Consider the following 20,286-nt stretch of genomic DNA (forward strand, 5'->3'; position numbering starts at 1 on the left):
GAGTTGGATTTGTAATGTCAGGGGAAGTTTCCCAGAAAAGGAGAGAGTTGACCTGTATTAGCTTCTCTGGGAATGTGGAATGTGGTAAAAGGAAGGAGTTATAACGCTTTTTCTCTTGATGTTCACTGAAGAAGAGAGAAAATGCAGGTAAACCAAAAGAAGAACATCAAACTCGCTTGTAATTTAAAAGGTGGAAGATGAGCACGGTTAACTTTTCCATCATGATTCCTTGTGTCTTTCTCTTTTCTTCTCTTTGGGTGTTGAAATGTTATCATTAGAAAGCAGGCTTCTCTATCCCAGTTAACCTTTTGTCTGATAGTAAAACTGTGACGATTGTTTTCTTTTTAAATTCCTTTTAAACTGATAATCCATTTTTTTTTTTTTTTTACAATTTTGATGCCTCTGTTTAAATGTTGATTCTGATTAAATTTAAAATCGATTTTTGTATATTTTAAATGCACATTTATACATAAAATTATAACTGTTAAATTCATTCTTCTATCATCTTGATTTGGAATTTATTTTTACACGTCCTTATTTTTTTCTTGGTATCTTGCTTTTTGTCGTTTTAATGCTTTTATATGCTTTCTTTAGTAATTATTAAAATGTATATACCCTGTTTTAAATTTAGCTCTTCCTGTTTGGATTAAGATTTTTCACATACTTTTACTTTGTTCTTTGTCATCCTCCTATTTTTCTTTGCCACTTCACAGTATTTATTAACAGGCTCTGGAATTTTGCATACAAAGTACTGGTGTAGAATTATTATCGTTGCTGTTATTTCCTTTAAACACTGACTTTTCCAAAAATCATTTTGACTTTGGTGTATAACTTTATAACTAAGCGTAAAATAATGATGTAGTCTTACCTGGATTTTAATTGATTTCAGTACTAGCCGTAATCTTTTCATACCATTTGTGAGTTCTAGCTGTAGCTTTATCTTTCTGCTGGGCAGAGTGCATATCCATGTAAGTATTCCAAAAAGAGTATATCAGTAAACTATTATAGAATCCCTTGAATATTTAAAATGAAATGTGGTTCTGTTAACATGACCCATACATGAAAATTTAACTGGTGGGAGGTAAAATAAACCTAATTTAATAGAGGATCATAAAAGAAATCGCTGCCAACCAGAAGTCCTGACTCCATCTTGGAATTAAGCTTCAACCACAGGTTCCGTTTGCTCTTTGTGAGTATGTTTTGGACCCAGGTGTGGGTCTTTATATTCCTTCTTGCTAAAGTGGAGTGTGTGCTGTTAGGCCTGCCACTGGGCTATAAGTCACCCTATGTCCCTCCTAGGACTAGGTCCAGACTTTGCTGACTCTGGGCTCATGATTCTCACTGGGCAACATCTGGGCCACCTGGTGTTGGGAACAGCGAGGGGTGCAACGAAGGTGGACCCCTCAGAGGCCAACTCCTAGAGCCTACTGGCCTCTCTTCTTAGCACCACTGATGTCTCTGACATTCTTGAGGGCTCCTTCTGGGCTCTCTGAGAAAATGGCAGGCTTGTCACCAAGACAAACAAACAGGGGTGATCTCTATAACCACTGTTATTAACCACGTGTGGCTTCATGTTCCAAATCCTTTGGGATGTGTGCTCAACTCACATTTTAAATAATGATTTGTCATGTTTCTCTTTTTTAATGTTTATTATAGTCTCAGCACAGTGTTATTTGCTTTACATGGATCATCTCATGCATTCATCCAGATATCTGATGATCCTCCTGACAGATGAGGAAACTGAGGCTGAGAGAGATCATGTCACTTGCTCAGGGCCACGTACCTGGTAAGTGGCAGAGCCTGCATTGCATTAGAACCCAGCATTCTGACTCACTGTCCATAATCTCATCCCCTGCACTATGCCACCTTCTTGCTCATAAAAGGTTCTAGCTGCAGAGCCTACAAAGTCTCATCCTGGGTCGCTGGGCTGCCTCCAGATTGCGCCTTCTCTGGTTATTACATACAAGTGGGGCGGGGTGGGGCACTCAGGCTTTCTGGACTCATAGCAGTTTCAGCTCTGCAGGTTCCCTCTTTGTTACCCTCCCCTGGAGGATGGAGCAGGGCAGAGCTGCCGTGGCTTCACCTCAGCCTCAGACTAGGGGGCAGAACCCCCTCACCCCCAGGTCCCAGGACTCACCTCCCTCCAGGTTTTATTGCCTTGGAAAGAAGGACTGAGGCAAACTGTTTATAGGTCTGGGAGGAGCAGTAAAAATTTGCAAGCATTTCTGCCCTTACTTAACAAACCTTAATGTGCCCTCATGTACGTATTCACCTAAAAAGAAACACAGAAAAATGGGAGAAGAGTGGTTTCAGGTGCTGGCAGCAAGCTGAAAAATCTCATCAATTCCACATAAACCTCCACCCAAACTGTGGAGTTCTTTGAATGGGAGCAGAGTGTGTAGCCGGAAGCAGCTTCTGAGGACATCTAAGCCTCATCGTGCTCCTAAGATGCAGGGTTCTGCAGAGGGGCCTAAGGGGTTTCCTCGGCCTGCTGCATTTCCATCCCCCTGGGCCTGCTCCAAAAGTCCCCAAGCTCTGTGGGGTCTGGGGAGATGGGGTGGTGGGTGGCATGGGGAAGGAACAGCAAACCATTATTAGCCCTAATCCCAGAATAACCTGAGGGAGTCGAGCAACATGAAAAAGCACTGATTGTAGGTTTGAGAGAGAGAGAGAGAGAGCTTTGGTTCCTGGCTAGAGGAGTTCAAATTTCAAGTAGAGCTTTATATACATGACATCATAGTTACACTTATCAAACAGTTCAAAGCCTAGACGTTATTCTAAACTGTGCATGAGTTTGCAAAAGCCCTTCAAGATAAGTACAGTTATTATCCCCATCTTTCAGATGTGGAAACATGTTCAGAGAGGTGAAGTAACTCACCCAAGCTCACACAGCTGTAAGGGATGGGGCTGGTATTCAAATGAAAACAGTTGGCTTTCAGAGCCTGTGATCTCGAGGGCTCTAGTGTCTCCTGGTCAGAAACAGGCAGAGGACCCCACTGTACTGAGCCTGGCTCTGTGCTCTTAAGCATTAGGGCCTAGGGAATTCAGAAAACGCAGGAGGAGAAGACAAAGAGAGCAAGGAAACCAGCGGACGCTGAGCCTCTCTGTGTGCCAGGTAGTTTTCATGAGTTAGCCCTTCCAATATTTCCAGAGTGCTTTGCGATAAGAGATTATAATCCTTTTTATTCAAACAAGGAAGAAAATTCAGAGAAATTTAAGTCACTTGTTAATAAATGACAAAACTAAGATTCACAGGGTTGCCTGACCTCAAAAACTGTAACAGCTTATTTGGTTGTTTCCAAGGAAGAGGCAATTTGTGCTTATAAGGCACAGGGGAATAATAGAATTCATTCATTCATTCATTCACTCATTCATTCATTCAATCATTTAATACTTATTGAGAAGATTTCACATCATCTGTCCTGGAAAGCCAAGGTATTCAAACCCCTGGAGCTACAAAGATATATGAAATCGGGTCTTTGACTCAATTTCAAAGACTCAGTTTCAATATATGAAATGCAGTCTTTGGCTCCGTTTGAATTCTGATCCTGACCATGGAGGTCCCAGTGCACGTCCTTTGACGGCGAAATAAGCTGTCGTTCCCCACACCTCTCTCGTCAACAACACATCCTCCTTGCTTGTGCTTTCATCATCATTAGACTCTGAAACTGAGCTCACCTTCCTTACAAACCACGAGGCCAACTGTATGCTTCTGAGGGTGGGAGAATTGTCTTCAGGGTGAACGAATTAATCTTAACAACCTTCCCTGAACTGTCAAATGTATTGAGGGTGAGTTTCTGTTTACTCGGAGAAACTCACACCATTTACTTAGAGAAGATGAAGGGCCATTTTTAAAGGACTGGGGAGGGCTGCAGTTGTTGGAAGGGAAGGCCAACACATTTCTAGGGCAGTTCAACCCGTGGGGAGTCCCTACCTGGTTTGTATCTCCCTGACCCTTTGAACTTGGCAGTTTTGCTGATGGTACGGTGATGGTTTCAAACCTGTGTTACCTCCTGAAGGCTACATGCTAACATCTGCTCTCAATAATCATGACGCTTCAGTAGTATGTATTTCAGGTTCCATGTCTTTGGGAAACAAAGGTCTAAGGTCTGAACCCTTTCTTTCTGGGAAGGAGTAGAAACAGTAGAGGAGATATTAAGGTGAAAAATATTGTGTAGGCCAAGAGTGCCCATCTCTTCAGGAGACCATGGATCTGAAAATACACAAATGAACAGAACAAGACTTTCAAATGCTAGTCTTAAGGTCACATGGGAGTTGATGCCAGGGCATAAAAGACGATTGCAATGGACTAAATGCTTGTGTCCCCTCAAAAATCAGAATGTTGAAACTTTAATCTCCATGGGACGGTATTTGGAAGTTGGGTCTTTAAAGGTCATTTAGGTCATAAGCATGGAGCCCTCATGAACAGCATCAGTACCCTTCTAAAAAGAGGTTGAAGAGATACCTCGTTCTCTTTTCGCCATGTGAAGACACAGCAAAAAGATGACCATCTGTAAACCAGAAAGAGGGCACACACCAAGAACCCCACCATGCAGGCACCCTGACCTTGGATTTCCAGCCTCCAGAACTGTAAGAAATACATGTTTGTTGTTTCAGCCACGTAGTCTATGGTAATTTGTTATATCAGCCCAGACTGATTAAGACAAGAATCTTAGGTGGAGGTGAACTTGACTCATTGTATTTGGGTTTGCAGCACCTACATTTTCATAACCCAAATCAGAGCATGTTCTCCCACTAACATTTTCCTGACTTACACATTTGTCTTCCAGACATTAAGGGAAAGAATGCTAAAATGTGGTGTTTGTGGTTTTAGGGTATATGGCTTTGGGCCTTTAAATAATACAGCCTAAAGCTCTTGTCTCTCTTCCTGCATTGTTTGGTATAGCTCAGGAGCTGCCATCTTGCTTTCTTCTCCCACACTTCTATTTTGGATTATTTCCCCCTGAGTCTTTAAGACACAGAAAATCAAATCAGATTTAAAAAGTAAATCTAGAAGAGTCTAAGGACACAGTTGGGAGGGGGTGGTTAGGACAAAGCACACAGGCTTGGGAATTAGACTAAGTCTGAATTTTGGCTCTGCTTCGTTTTAGTTACATGACATTGGGCAAATGAGTTAAACTTTCTGAGCCTCAGTCTCCTCACATGTAAAATGAGGGAATGCTAGAAACCTCATAGAAATAGCTTCTGATAGAGAAAGCGGTGTCTCAACCTGTGTACTTCATTATGGACAACATAAAAAATGACATTACTGGTCCATTATTACAGTCGGTATGCATATTAAATAAAGTTACTGGTTTCTTTAGATCATTTCTGCTTATTGATATCAGTGAGAGAGGCTCCTATAAGTTGGCCAGGAGATCAGAAGATTCCTAGATCTGTGATCTTAGACAAATATATTTGATCTTTAGAGGCCTATCTTTTTCTGCCTGAGAAATGGTGATCCACGCTGTAAATAATATCAAAATCTAAACTTTCAGTTGGTGATTCCTAAAACTCAGTTTCTTCTTCCCTTAAAAGTCTGTTGCATTTTCTTTGTCTCTATGTGGAGAAAAATGTCCCAGTTTAGGTTGTGGGGTTATAGCATTAATCATATTCATTTCTGACTATTTTGATATTGCTATGCATTATTTTGTGTCCATCAGCATGCACACCAGAAAGATCTAAGTGGCTAATTAAGAGGTTTACTCACATATTTATGATAAGAACATATTGGAAACGATGTCTATATCATATATGCACTATGATTACATGCTAAAAATGTTAATTCAAAATACATGTCTATAAACATAAAAACAAAAACATTCTGTAAAAAATGGGAAGTTCTTTTAGAATGATAGGATGATGAATTTTTTTTCCATTTTATTTTTTCTTGTAAAAATATTTTAAGATTCATTTATATAACAAATATTTATTGAGCAACTACTGTGTAGCAGGTTGGAAATAGAATGATGCCAACAGGTCTCTTTTATGGACCTTATGGTTTAGTTATTAGTATGTTGGTTTTTTTTCTTTTTTCTTTTTTGCTAATAAATACAAGGGAGAATACGCTTTACATTAAAATGAAAACAGTTTTTAATAGGGTTTAACTCATCAATGAGTTTGACCTTTAATGAGACTGAAAGAGTAATTTTGGTTCCTTTCCCAGGAGAAGATACTGGTATCAAGGATGGTGATTTTTCTTTTTACCCTTGAGGCAGAGAGAAGCTAGATATGCTGAAAGCTCCTTGGCACCAGAAGCCAAGATAAAGAAAGTGATGAAATCATGGTGCACTCAAGTTATCACCAACAGAGGAGCAAAGAGTAGAGACATCCAATTATAGCGAGCCCCTGACTCATGCTTCTTCCTGCTTCCCTATTTCAGAGCCCGCTGAGAAGTTGGTTTTGGAAGTGTATCTGTAAAGATCGTTGATGTCCAGTTAGCAAAAGACCCAATAACAGTTTCCTGAAAGTGCAAATTTGAGCATGGCATCTTCTAACCACTTACATCACTTCAGTGGCTTCTCATTGCTATTGGGCAGAAGACCAAACTCCTTCAGAGGTCCTGCAGAGTCTTACATAATATGGATGATGCCTGCTTGTGTCATGAGTCTCCTCCACATTTCCTGAGGGGTTCAGTGGCACACATCATATCACCTCTTGCCTTAGGCCTTTGCATATGTATTTCCTCTACCTGGAATAACCTCTCACCTCCACCCTTGCCTTCACTTCATTTCACTAAGGTTCCTCATCTTTTAGGGCGAAGCTCAGGGATCACTGCCTTCCTTGATATCCTGGACCAGGTCAGTTTCCCATATTGTTTCCTTTAATAGCACCGCATACATCTTCTCCATAGCACATTAACACACTTGCAATATTATTTATTTAGTTAATGTCTGCCTCTCCCATGAGGGTAGAAATGGTGTCTTTTGTTTTCCCTTTCATATATTCCTTTAGAGCCTAGAACTGTGCCTGGCATTTCATCGACCCTTGATAACTCATTGTTGAATAAATGCATAAGAAATGGAAATTTAATGCTCTCATTTAGGATAGCATAACCTAACAGGACTGCCCAGGGTTCCATGTGGAGAGAGGACTTTGGCAAGAGTGTCTGGTTCACTAGTCACAGGAAGCAGGACCCAAGAACAGATAGTGAGAATAAAGACGACTCCTACCTGAAAGGGTAGAGAACTCCCTCCCCCAATCATAAAGGTTAAGGTGGAGTTCCCTGGGTTCATTCTGGGTGATGAGAAGGGATGTATGCAGTACCCAGTTTCATCTCTTAAATATCTATCTTATAAATAAGGAAACAGAGGCCCAGAGAGGTTTGGTGACTTGCCCAGGGCTCCACAGCTGCTAAATCATAGAGCTGAGACTCAAAAGTGGTCTGTGGTTATAGGCATGCTCCTTCTGTACTGACAAAACTGGCTCTGGGGGCTGCCTACGAAGGCAGATGAACTTTTCCTCAGGTCCTTCAGTAGGAATAAACCACACAGACATTGCAACTTGCTTCTCACCAGGTAGCAAGAGCATGGGGTGCATCCCCAAGGCATGGTGCTTTCTTCCTCTTCAATTCCCTTTGAAGTTAGTGGGAAGTCTGTATCTGGAAGCTGCAGAGAATCACAATGGGGCTTTGTGTCCATCTGGATAGCATGGTATTCCTATCTGTCTATCTATCTATCTATCTATCTATCTATCTATCTATCTATCTATCTATCTATCTATCTATCTCTATCTTCTCTCTATTTAATGAGGTGCCATTAAATAATTTTCTAGTTTATTGATGGCAATCAAAGTTTCTATATGTAAAGTAGATTTTAAAAAAACAGTTGCTTTAATTATTTAAGTAATATCCAAAGAGGCAAACATCAAAAGAAGCTCAAGTTGCAACACAAAAGAAAAACAAGTCTTTAGGATCAGCACCTTTTTGAATGCATGCACGTTGGTCTCAGACACATGCACAAATTGAGCTTAAAGTTTGATTTTAAAAAAAAATTGCCATTTTGTCGATGACAAGGTCATTAATAATGCCACTACATATCCAGGGCATGCTCTTATCCACCCAGCATACCTGTCATATTTATATACAAGCTACTTATGACTATGGGGATTCAATGGGGGGAAAATCAATTAATTGCAAGCCTGGAAATTAATAGGAAGGACTGAGATATTGATGAGTTTTCTTCCATCCTTCACATGACTGGATATGCTAGTAGCTCGCTCCATTAGAATTCTTACCCTTCTTGAATAAAACAAGAAAAGCAGGTGAACTTTACCCCATTAAACACTAACTCCCTATGTCCTGCATCATTTAGTTAGCATGAAACCTCCTTTTCTCTCCTTCCCTCTGTTAACCTGTGAGCATTTCTGTGGCCCTAGAAGTCCTTTCTTGACTTCTAGCTGCTTCTTAGCTGAACCTCTGCTAAGCATCAGACTCTGTGCTGGGCACTGAGGAACAAGAACACAAACAGCACCGCTTTCCAGGGTCCCACTTGCAGAACCTCTTTTGTTTCACAGCTTCCCTTCTCAGGGCTTCCATAGGCGGAACCTGGAAAAAGGGGAGCCCTGAACTCTCAATAGACCAGGTCACCCTGGCCATTTGGCAAGTCCCAGCCCTGGTCCTGCTGTTCACTCCCTAATTGATGGGCTAAGGTAAGTTTCTTTCCTCCTTGCAACTGGATTAGGTGATACAAAAGGAGCTTCTAGTATGGAAAATGGAGAGGTGGTGGTTTGCCAGCTCACTCTCCAGATATGTTTTTTTTTCAGGGGAAGAGAGAGAGAGAGAGAGAGAGAGAGAGAGAGAGAGAGAGAGAGAGAGAGAGAGAATTTGAGAAATACTATTTGACATCTGATTTGGTAAGAGAGATTTGGAGAGAGAGTTTTATCTCGCAGGTAATATTTAATAGCAATACTACTCTATGATCTCTTCCTAACTGGTCTGCAGTATGATAAACACAGAAATTGAGAGTAAGAATTTAGATGTTGCCCCAACATGGAAGTGTTCAATGGACTCATCTTGAACAGGGTATACACACAGGACAGATGTCAAATCCATGTGGTGAGTGGCATGTATCACAGGCTGTGTACTAATCAGGCAGAGTGAGGCCGTGTATGGGCCCATTGCAGACTGGACGTGAACAGAAAACCCCATTGTTCTACAACATAATGGTTTGAGAAGCACCATTTTATAGGATGACAATTAAACAAACTGGATCTCCCTGGAAAAAAAATTCAGTTGCTTGTTAATTTGTGGAAGTAATGGAATCTTTTACCCCTATCTCACTCGCAGACTCCTTTCTCACAGAATATGAAACTTCTAGGAAATTCTCCATCAAAGAAGCTCCCTTACTTCTGTTTGCACCAGTGTTTCTCCAAGTAAGTTTGACATGAAAATTTTTTTCCCCCCTGAATGCCTCACCCTGTGGGAGAGGTAGAGATAAAGAACTCACTAACAGTGGCGGACGACAGGCAGCTCCCCACCTGCACTCCACACCTCAAAGAGTAGAACATCTGGTTTCCCCAGTCAAATTTTGATATTGCAACATCCCTTTCTGGTTTCTTCTGCCAGCCACTCCTTTGAGCCCCCAGATTCTGGGGCCAGAGAAGGCAGGCAGAGACAATACCTCATCAACTTCAAGGTTTGCAAGATTGAAAAGTCCAAGTCAAGAAGACTCTGTGATGAGGTTGGTGGAATTGTGAAAAGAGGATCAAGACATTTTCCTTCTGGGTGTCTGTCTACCTGGTCTTTTCTTGCTTTGCTTTCCTTTTACAATAATTATTGAGCCTTGAATCTGTGCCAGGCACTGTTCTAAGAGGTTAAGGGTATGGTTGAAAGAAAATTAGACTCTCTTCCTACCCTTAAGGCACCCACAATCTAGTAGGGATCACAGACAAGCAACCAAACCATTTTGATAACATGGATTGAATGCATGGTGGAGAGAAAAGGGGTTCAGGATGTGACAAAGATCAAAAGGTAACCTACACAATCGGTAAGGTTGAGGGAAGAGCCAAGAAGACTTCTTGAAGAAAGAGACAGGAGAACCAAGGTAAGTACGGAAGGACGAAGAAGAATCAGCCAAGTGAAGGGAGGCAGAGATGTGGGGAAATCCCAGGCAGATCCACGTTTCCCTGTGGCTTCTTTGTAACCTCTAGTGGCATGAGGACAGTTCTGAACCTAGCAGTCCACTCTGGCTCAGGTGCAATCTGATTTCCATTTCTTCCCCAGTTGCTTCGGAAAAACGCTGCTTTCTTGCCTCAGTGCCAGGTTATAGCTAGTTTCCTTAAAGCCAGTTTCCAGTTAAGTCCTTATTGAGGGAGGTGACAACCTTTTTAATAGGAACATCTTCAGCAGCAGGGGTCAGAGGCACTCAGCATGTTTCTTGTATAAAATTAATTGAGCTCCAAGGTCAGGAGGTGATGAGTGGGGCTCATTAGAACAAATGATTTCTGGTTGAGTAAAAAGACCTGTGGGGTCCTTTCAGGTTCTTGCCTGAATTTAGTAATGGTGTCTGCCTCGTGCTGTAAGCAAACGAAACAGTGAAATAAGGGTGCTCCCATCCCAGATGGGGGAATAGATAGGAGGACAGTAACTGAGTCTGGCTGGCTTTTTGTTTCAGCTGGAGTCTTGCAGAAGGGCTTGGCTCTGGTTTTCTTGGCTGGATTTCTTGGGGGTCCTGTTGAGCATGAGAGCAGAGATACGTCCATACTCGTGATCATTAGCTCTTAGCCCCCCTGCACAGACGAGTTCAGTAAATGTTTGCTGTCATCATTGTTATAATTCACCGTGGAAGCTGTGGCTGTCTCCCTAACACCCATTTTTCACGAAAACCCCCATTTTAATTCAGAGATCAACACTTCTCCTATTCAAATCCATGGGCTTAGTGGGAAGAAGATTGACCCCTGGCGTGTGGTTCAGGATTCTTTCAATGAGTAAAACCACCTTTTCTGGCCTTCGTGATTGGTTCCGGGTGGGGCTCATGGGACCATGTGGACCAATGAAAAGAGAAGAGATATTTTCTAGGAGTCTCTGCAATTGTACTTCCTCATTCTTCTCTGAGAGCCTCTAGTAGCAATTTCCAAGGAAGCATAGCTCTTTGGTAGTGGTTGGCGGCCGTCTGATAACCATGAGTTATCAGGAGGAAGCTGACACGATGCCAAACAGAAGACAGATGGACATGATGACATTGTGAGCTGCTGAACCAAATCAGCACTTCCCTACAGCAAGACCTTCATTCTTCACCAATATATCCTGTTGTTTAGTAAAAACCATTTTGAGTTAATTTTTTAAATTATTATTATTTACAATTCAGGGCATCTCAAATGGTAGAGAACTTGGGTACCAGAAAGTGGGGCATTGTTAATAACCAACTCTAAAGTACTGAATTAGTTGAGGTGGGATGAAGGGCACAAGCGAGGACTCCCCTTTGTTCATCAGCTGCCTCTTACACCTCTGGAAGAAGACTATCAAGTGGGCTTGGTAGGAAAAAATAGGATGCTGGTCCATCCGTACGGAGGCTCTGTAAAGAGAAACATTTATTTAAGTTGCAGACATCCTATCCAAACACACAAAAAAAGAGAGGAAAATGCAACTTTGTTATAAGAGCATTTATGGGAAGCAATAACCATCCTATTTAAGCCCATATGAGTTGGGTTTTATGTTCCTTGCAACGGGCACATGCTAACCATAGCAATCATCTAAGTGCCTTGTGTATCCTGCTATCAGAGCACTTAGAAAAGTAAGCGTTGGCTTGTCTTTTTGATTACTCTGAGTGTCTTCCTGCTATTCATCTCTCGTGGGCAGGGACTGTGAAAATGAATCTCAGCATTGCCAGGACTCTGTATAATGTCTGGCACATAGTAGGTACACATATCTGCTTGCTGAATGAATGGCCTCGAGTGGAAGATATTAAAGCATGGAATATGGAAATGGTTCATTCATTCCATCAATACTAGTGAGCATCTTTAATATGAACTTTGTTACAGATGGTGGTTCTCCACAGATCTAGCCCTTTGGTAAATTTTCTTTTTCTTTTCTCTTTTCTCCTTTCCCCTGCTCTCTTCTCTTTTCTCTTCTTCTTTTCCTTCCTTCCTTCCTTCCTTCCTTCTTTCCCTCCCTCCCTCCCTCCCTCCCTCCCTCCTTCCTTCCTTCCTTCCTTCCTTCCTTCCTTCCTTCCTTCCTTCCTTCCTTCCTTCCTTTAATACTCTCTGGCATCAAAATGAGACACAGGTGTACCTTAGAAGATATCTTAGCTTGCCTTATTGAACTCAGCTGTCAGAATCACCTCCAGTGCCTCTTGGAATAGACACTGAAGAACGCAACCATTTTCTCAGACAGTCAGTCATCTACCCAAAGTGCATATATCTGCTAGAATCATGAAAGCTTTTGGAGAAGACAATTCTGTATGGCAGCTGTGGAAGCATGCCTCTCAGATCTCCTTTCAGGAAAAGACTTGCTGTAAGGTTTATAGTTGGCTGACAGATTCCAGTGGCTGCAAATGTTAGATCTCTGAGGCATTCGCCCTAGGCTCTTCACAACAACTGTGACCACCGAGGGGGCCGTAGAGCCATACCATTCCTGTCCAGTGCAGGACTCTTTACTCTGAGGGTCCCCATCAGCCTCACCAAGACTTTTTCAGAACTGAGCTGAAGCCTGTGACTCCTCCCACCCAATCTTCCTTCCTGCCTCTCTCTCGTCATGAGTGTCAGACCCTCCCTGCAGTCTGAAGGTTTTCTCTAGCCCGCTCCCATTCTCTCTCCCTTTTATCTTTCATAGGTGTGTCACCCCATCAATCTCTTGCATGCCTAATTCCACCTTGGTGCCTACTTCTCCGAGGACCCAGATTGACCCACACCGCTTGGTTTTAGCAAAGTGGAATGTAAGTGTGATACTTGGCATAACTTCTCCCACGCTTATAGGAACCAGGAGTTGTCGTTCTCAGTGTTTATATCCGGGGAGGTGGAAGGCATTTTTTTTTTTTTTCTTTTTTTGAGCAAATTTGAAAGAAGGAAGAGGACAAAACCCAGCTGTGGGCAGCAGCTGAGAGAATGCAAGGCAGCAACAAACAGGCATGGAACGGAAATAATGTAAGTTCCTTTTTTTTTTTTTTTTAAATAAGTTACACATACAAAGAGTTTACATGCTGTGTTTTTAACAGGGGACCAATACGCGGTGAAAGCTTTGAGGTAATACAATCTCTAGAACACATCTCTTATTATCAACCCATTTCTTATTTTTCTTCCCCTACTCTACTACCTACTACCAAAGCCAGCTAGGTATACAGAATGGAAGGAACACTAAATGTAGAATAACATGGGTCTGGATTCTCAGCTGTGTGGCCTTAAGCCAGTGACTTCACTTCTCTGAGTCTGTTTTCTCATCTGTAGAAGAAGGATCATCACCTTGTCTTTACAGTGTTATTAAGAAGATGAAATACAGCATCATAGACATGCAGAATCTTGCACAATTCTGGGCACAGGGTAGGTGCTCAGGGATATTAAGCACTGCTCCTCAGAGAGGTGATTCGGGGTATGGTGAGCCCCAGGAAGCAATCTGAGCGTCCCTGCTCTGCTACTCAAGAAGAGCGATGGGTCCGGGACAAAAGACTGTTTCTGTGGGCTCTGCGGCCATGGGCCTCTTCCCTTTGGTCTCTAGGTTCTCCTGCCAAAAATGAAAATAACGGCATCAACTTTAAATTCTATGGTTTTCTCTTATTTTCGGAGCACCATCATGAATGTTTTATCACATATGTGGATCTGACATAGGATGGATGGAGGTTCTGAAGCTAAAGATAGTCTATCTAGTCCAGCCTGCTCCATGGGGCATCTGCAGGGGAGGAAACTGAGGCACGGGGTTGGGGAATGGCTTGCTCCAGGCTTTGCAGAGCTGGGTGGGTTCCCTGTTTCTTTGTCACAGGGAGGGGGGTGCTGCCTGGAGTGCACCAGCATCATTCAGAGTTTGACCACTTATTCTGGAATGAACGCAGTCTGGTAGGAGCTCTGCTTTTTGGGAGCCTGGTGTCCTCCTATGGAACCGCTCTGTCCTATTCCGTGTTCCTTGTATACCTTGTGTATGATCCTCTTATATTCTGAGACTCCTCTGTCTTCCCTTCTCAGCTGCGGCAAGGGCCATGTTCTGCTCAGAGACCGGCCTGGTACAGATTAGGGCACAACATGCCCGTTTGCTGACTTTATTCTATTCATACATTCTGTGATGATGGGGATCTGCTTGGGCAGCAGGATTGAGGATGAGGACAAAACGCAAACACTTCACTGCTCTTCTTTTGGAGACGGCTTCCAGCTCGGATACACACACCTAAGAAAGACGTTCAGCCAGGAGAAATGAGAGGCAGGAGAGCATATCGGTTAGGAACACGGAGTCTGGGTTTGAATCCCAATTCTGCCTCATACCAGTGTTGTGACCTTGAGTATGTTATTTAATTTGTCTGGGTTCTGTCCAGGAAGAGGACCCAGAAGCAATGTTCAGGCAGCTGGGTTGTAGGCAGAGGCTCACGTCAACATGCCTTTGTGTGTATATGACATACGCAAGTGTGTATGTAGACTGGCTCATGTACATATGGCTGTGTATTTAAACATAGGCTAGTACCTAAAGTTCTCACACATTGTCACTTCAAAGTTGTTTGGTGACTTTGGTGACATCAGTCATTCAGTCAATGAATAAACATGTATTCAGCACCTACAAGGTGGCAGACCCTGTTAGGAGCTGAGGAGAGAGCCATGAATAAACATTTCCCTCACTGTAAGGTACGCAGTCTACCACCAGTGAATAACTGTGACACTTGTGCTCGGGGCACGAGAGCAGAGTCCTTTGGGAGCAGAGGGGAAGGCGTGAGTGATTCTCACGGCAGAGTGGAGGGAGGGCATGACAGGCGGGTAGGGTAATCCTTGCGTTGTGTCATGAAGACAAAAGCAGTATATAGGGAGAGAATTAGGGGGATGCCTCAGGTGAAACAAAGATGGGGTGATTGATCGTGCAGAGAATAGAGGTGATTGGAGACTTCCTTTCTGTGAATTATTTGTTTTCAAATGGCTGCTAAGTTGTTTGCACATAACCACTTATTAAGTTGTTTGGACCCAGCTACTTAATAAAGAGAACAGGTGTTTCTTTTGGCTTCGGGTTGCCATGAAAATATTACGGAGACACCAAGTATGTCATAAACCGAAAAAATACGGGAAATTCTAACCTAGACACACACATGAAGCCATTTTCCTTTTTTTATTTCTATTCTGAAGCGTTGTTCGCAGCTGTATTCACGTACGTATAACAAGATTGTGACAATTATTTTTGACAAAGAAGGACAATCACAGATGAGCATAGCTGTGTGACTGCATGTATACCTGTAAACCACACACCCATACACACATGCACACACATGCACACATGCACAGGGACAGGCAGTGATTCGGCCGTGATGGTAACTTCAGAGGGTAATTAACTTTGAGAAATGAAAATAATTAAAAATCAATTAAGATATCATTTCTAGAGAAATGGAGAGACTCAGGGTGAGGAATTCCCAGTGAGGGATGATTTCCTCAGCAGTGTGGCATCCCCGGAGGGAAACACGGCTTTAAGTCTTCCTGACTAGTGGCTGCCCTGCGTCTTCTGGATGGACGGCCAGCACATGAGGGCATCTCACGGACCCTGACGTTTCTCCAGGGTTTCTCACCTTTGCAAACTCATCAGCCTCATTCTCATTCTCAAACGCATTCTCCAGAACGAGATTAACATCCTCCTAGCTTTGTGCTGAGTTTCCTTCTGATTCCTGCCAAGCTCCCACCCTTCTCCCAGACCACCCTGCTCCTTTTCCTGGATTGCTGCCTCTGTTAATGGTAACCCCTCTCCTCTCTGTCTCTGTCTCTGTCTGTCTCTGTCCCTCTTTTTCTCCCAGCTGCACCCCACCCCCACCTCCTTTCAGGTTTTCACTAAGTCTCACTTCACTGCAATAGCCTCTTAACTAGACTTCCTACCTCTACAAGCTATTTTCCCTCTGCTGCCAGATTATTTTCCCAAAGCTCGATTTAGAATATGTTACTCCCCTCCTCTTAACACTTCAGTAGCTCCCCACTGCCTATTGAGGGATGTCGCCCCACTGCCTTCAAAGCTCTTAACACTAGAGTCCCTCATGGTTTTGTAACGTTTCAATTTGTCTAGCCTGAACTACGTTTCCCAGAAGTACCTTCTCTTATGTGTCCAGTTAGGGTGAGTCACAGGGAGATTCTTAGGAGATTTGGAGGGCAGAAGAAAAGTGGCTGCCTCTGTGCCACACACACATTGTTGGTGATCTGCTGACTCACCTTGTTGGTATTAAGCACCATCTGGACCTGAATTGCTCTACTCTCCCCTGGGTTCTCCTTTAGCTTCTCTGACTCCTAGGCCAGGCGTGTGTATTTAGCTCCATGATGAAGACACTCAGCTTCTGCAGGATTCCTCGTCACCAAGGTCAGACGCAATAAGAATGGACGGAGGTTTCAGTTCATTCCCGTGTGGTTCCAGCTCATGCATTCTCTCTCTCTCTCTCTCTCTCTCTCTCTCTCTCTCTCTCTCTCTCTCGACATCTTTATTGAGACACATGTCATACATTTAAAACATACAGTTCATTGGTTTTTTTAGTTATTCCCAGAGGTGCTCAACCATTGCTACAATCAACTGTAGATCATCTCGTCACCCCCCAAACAACTCCCTCTTCCCATGTCCCTGTCCCCCACCCCTAGTCTTAGGCAACTATAATCTACTTTCTGTGTCTATGAATTTGCTTATTCTGAACATTTCATATACATGGAATCATACAATATATGGTGTTTTTTGTTTGGCTTCTTTCTTTTTAGCATTTTTTTCAAAGTTCATCTCTGTGGAAGCATGTATCAGTGCTTCACTCTTTTGTGTTGCCAAACAATGTCCCATTGCATGACTATACCATGTGTTGTTTATCTTTTCATTGACATTGTTTCCACTTTTGGCTATTATGGATAATGCTGCTACGAACATCTGTGCACAAGTTTTTGTGTGGACATATGTCTTCATTTCTCTTTGGTATATACCTAGGAGGGTAATTACTGGGTCATATGGTATTTTGAGGAACTGCCAAACTGTCCAAAGTGACTGCAGTGCGTTGCATTTCCACCAGAACACATAAGGATCCCAATTTCTCCACATCTTTGCCAACACTTGTTATTATCTGCCTTTTCGGTCATAGCCTCCTAGTAGGTGTGAAGTAGTAGCTCATTGTAATTTTGATTTGCATCCTTTGATGGCTACTGATGTTGAACATCATTTCGCATTCTTTCTTCAAAAATTTTTAAAAATTACAGTTGACATTCAATATTATTTTATATTAGTTTCAGGTTTATGGCATAGTGATTAGACATTTATATAATTTACGAAGTAATCCCCCCAATAAGTTTAGTACCTACCTGGCACCAGACACAGTTATTACCATATCACTGACTATATTCCCTGTGCTGTACTTGACACCCCCATGTCTATTTTGAAACTACCCATTTGTACTTCTTAATCCCTTTACCATTTGCATGCAACTGACCATTTGCATATCTTTGGAGAAATGTCTACGCAGATACTTCACCCATTTTTGAATGGGGTTATTTATCTTTTTATTACAGAGTTATAAGGGTTTCAGCCTGCTTTTGATCTTTCCTTCTGGATTGATTGCCACGTGGACTTTAAGCTCTAGTATCAGATGCAAAGACAACCACCTTCCAGAGGCTGCTTAACCAGTTTGCACAATGGTGGGAGAATTCGCTGTAACCAATCCATACACATCCTCCTGGTTCTCCTTCTCTGGTTGACCCCTGACTGATAGCGTCTTGGCCCCGTGTTGTAATCTCACCTCCTACGACCCATATACATCTGTCTCTGCGCATCCAGCTCTATGGCTTCGTACCTCGCGCTTGTCTCTTCTCCAGCATGAATTTTGCCTAACTATTTTTTCCACTTAATGAGCTCACAGTGCAATATGTAGATGATGTATTCTAGAATTGCACACTTGAAACTTATATAATTTTATTAACCAACGTCACCCCCATAGGTTTAATACAATTTAAAAAATTTACCTTTGAAAACACCGCCTATTCTTTTGTCATCCATAGAAACGTTATAAATCCCACCACCTTCCTCCTTTGCACCTTATCATATTGCTTATCTCTTTGAAAACCAGTTTTCTTTTCTGTAACCTCACAGGGTGGTTGAAAAGAATAAAAAAAAGTACCCCCAGAAACTCTCCTCATAGAGTACCTGGCACATGGCAGGTGATGAGGGATAGCTACATTATTCATTTTCCATTCCCAAAGCACGTCAAGAGCTTTGTCAATAGTGCTCGAAGTTTTCCAATTTTGTCGATCTGAAAATGAGGCCAGGAAGCTCAGAAGACTCATGTTTCTATGCATTTGCCTTTTTTTCTGCGGCTTAGGGATCCTCCTGTGACACTTCGCTCTTGGTGTTCTGGCTTCCACCCTCTTCATAAAGGCATGTATTTGTGAGGTGATGGCACCAATGCCTTCCAGCCATAAAACGTTTCCTTTTATCTCATCAAATAATTTGAGGGGACTGGGGATTCAATAAATGGCAATGGATCTAATTAATAGCATCAGATCTAATTTATAGAAATGTCTCATGGTTGCATCATGCCTCAGATTTTCCAGCGTAGCTGTTCATTGGATCCTCACGGCAGCCCTTGCTGTGAAAGAGGCAGGGCGGTTAAGGACATTCTGCTGGTGATGACACTGAAGCACAGGTGGCTTACGTGATACATCTAAAGGTCACAGTGAGTAAGTAGAACTCACAGATCCTCACTGTCAGGCTAGTGCCCCTCTCTCTGCACTTGACAACAACAAGCAGAGTGAAAAGGAAACTTGAGCTTGTTCTAGTACAAGACCCAGTTTTGCACCAGTGTCTACTAGTTAATCCTGAATCTGACCCTGTTTGACCTCCCAGGTGGTGGCTGCTGCTTGGGTTTTATCGTCCCCCATGCATCTTCCTACCTCTCCTGGTGCCCCCACTATCATTCTCCAGAACCCAGGACACTGACCACATAGGTCAGATATGAGAAACAGACCATGTTTGCTAGTTGTTTTAGTCATCTATCCCTCTATGACTAACCACCTTAAAACTTAGTGACTGCAAACAACACTTTCTTTTTCCTTATAATTTTTGTGGGTTAGCTGGGGAATCCTTCTACTAGCTTCAACTGGGCTTACATAGCTGGTCAGTCCGTTGTGCTGGAAGATACAGGATGGCCTCATTCTTAAGTGTGGCAGTTGGCAGCATTGATTGTCACCTGGTATGATCTGGGTTACCTCCACATGGACACTCACCTCTAGTAGGCAAGACTGCTGGTCTACATGGTAGCCTCAGGGGAGTCCTTCCGGAGTATAAAGCCAGGAAATGCAAGATCTGTTGCAGCTTGGGCTGGGATCGTACACAGTGTCACTTCCACTGACAGTCTATTGGTCAAAGTTATCACAAAGCCATCCTGACTCAAGAGTAGGGGAAATAAACCCCATCTCTCGCTGAGAAAAAAATTCACATTCATATTGGCAAGGAGCAGGGTGGATTGTTGGGCTATCTTTCAAACCAATGGTGCATGCGGTCACTGTGTATTAAATGAGTCAGAGAAAGTGAGGTTGGCTGTCTCACTCTTTTATGCATCTGGAGTTTCTATTAGGGCTTTTCTGCCATGATCACATATGTTCTCACCCTCATAGCCTTCTCTCTGTGCCTCTTGCGTGGAAGCCAGAAGGATGACTTCCTCTATCCACCCTGCACTAACTCAGCATTGGGTACTGGAAACTGAGGCACACTGTCTTGGGAATTCCCTAGTGTATTTGTCACTCTTTCTTGTATCTCAGCAACATGGTTAGGTGAGAAACCAGTTGAAACTAATCATCTCTAGAAAAGTATTCTCCACCTGACCCAGCACAGGTTAATGTGGTTCTCTGTTTTGTGGTTTGTTAGTTGTTGTTTTGCAAGTGTCCATCCTCACGAAATCTCAAGATTGGTTGGAGAAGCATGTCTCGTCCTGTATCAAATGCATCGAAGTCACTCAGTAAATGTTTAAAGAAACCACTGTGGGCCACTCAAAACTATAGAGAGAGGTTATGTCCTCCAATGCATAACAGATGCCTCGCATTTCAGCAGTATTCTGTTAGTGTTTGCTAATTGACAAACATATGCAAAAATCTGTGAGCCTTGCTTATACTCCGTGCAATGCATCAGGGTTAGCTTGTGGGAATATAGACTTTTAAGGGAGTCGATTGAGT

At 42.7% G+C, this 20,286-nt stretch overlaps 1 long non-coding RNA gene across 9 annotated transcripts in view; it reads left to right on the plus strand.

The window, feature by feature from the left end:
- The window catches only part of LOC109456686 (uncharacterized), a 97,949-nt gene that overhangs the window by 18,937 nt on the left and 58,726 nt on the right, over positions 1 to 20,286 (plus strand). For 5 of the 9 annotated variants that reach the window (XR_012491189.1, XR_012491194.1, XR_012491191.1 and 2 more), the window contains 2 exons: positions 1,657 to 1,786; positions 12,770 to 13,080. This is a non-coding gene — a long non-coding RNA (uncharacterized LOC109456686). The remainder of the gene's footprint in view (positions 1 to 1,656; positions 1,787 to 12,769; positions 13,081 to 20,286) is intronic. The other 4 variants (XR_012491192.1, XR_012491195.1, XR_012491190.1 and 1 more) reach the window with 3 other exon arrangements.

Source organism: Rhinolophus sinicus, linkage group LG13 (genome assembly GCF_036562045.2).
Source record: "Rhinolophus sinicus isolate RSC01 linkage group LG13, ASM3656204v1, whole genome shotgun sequence".
Lineage (NCBI taxonomy): Eukaryota > Metazoa > Chordata > Mammalia > Chiroptera > Rhinolophidae > Rhinolophus > Rhinolophus sinicus.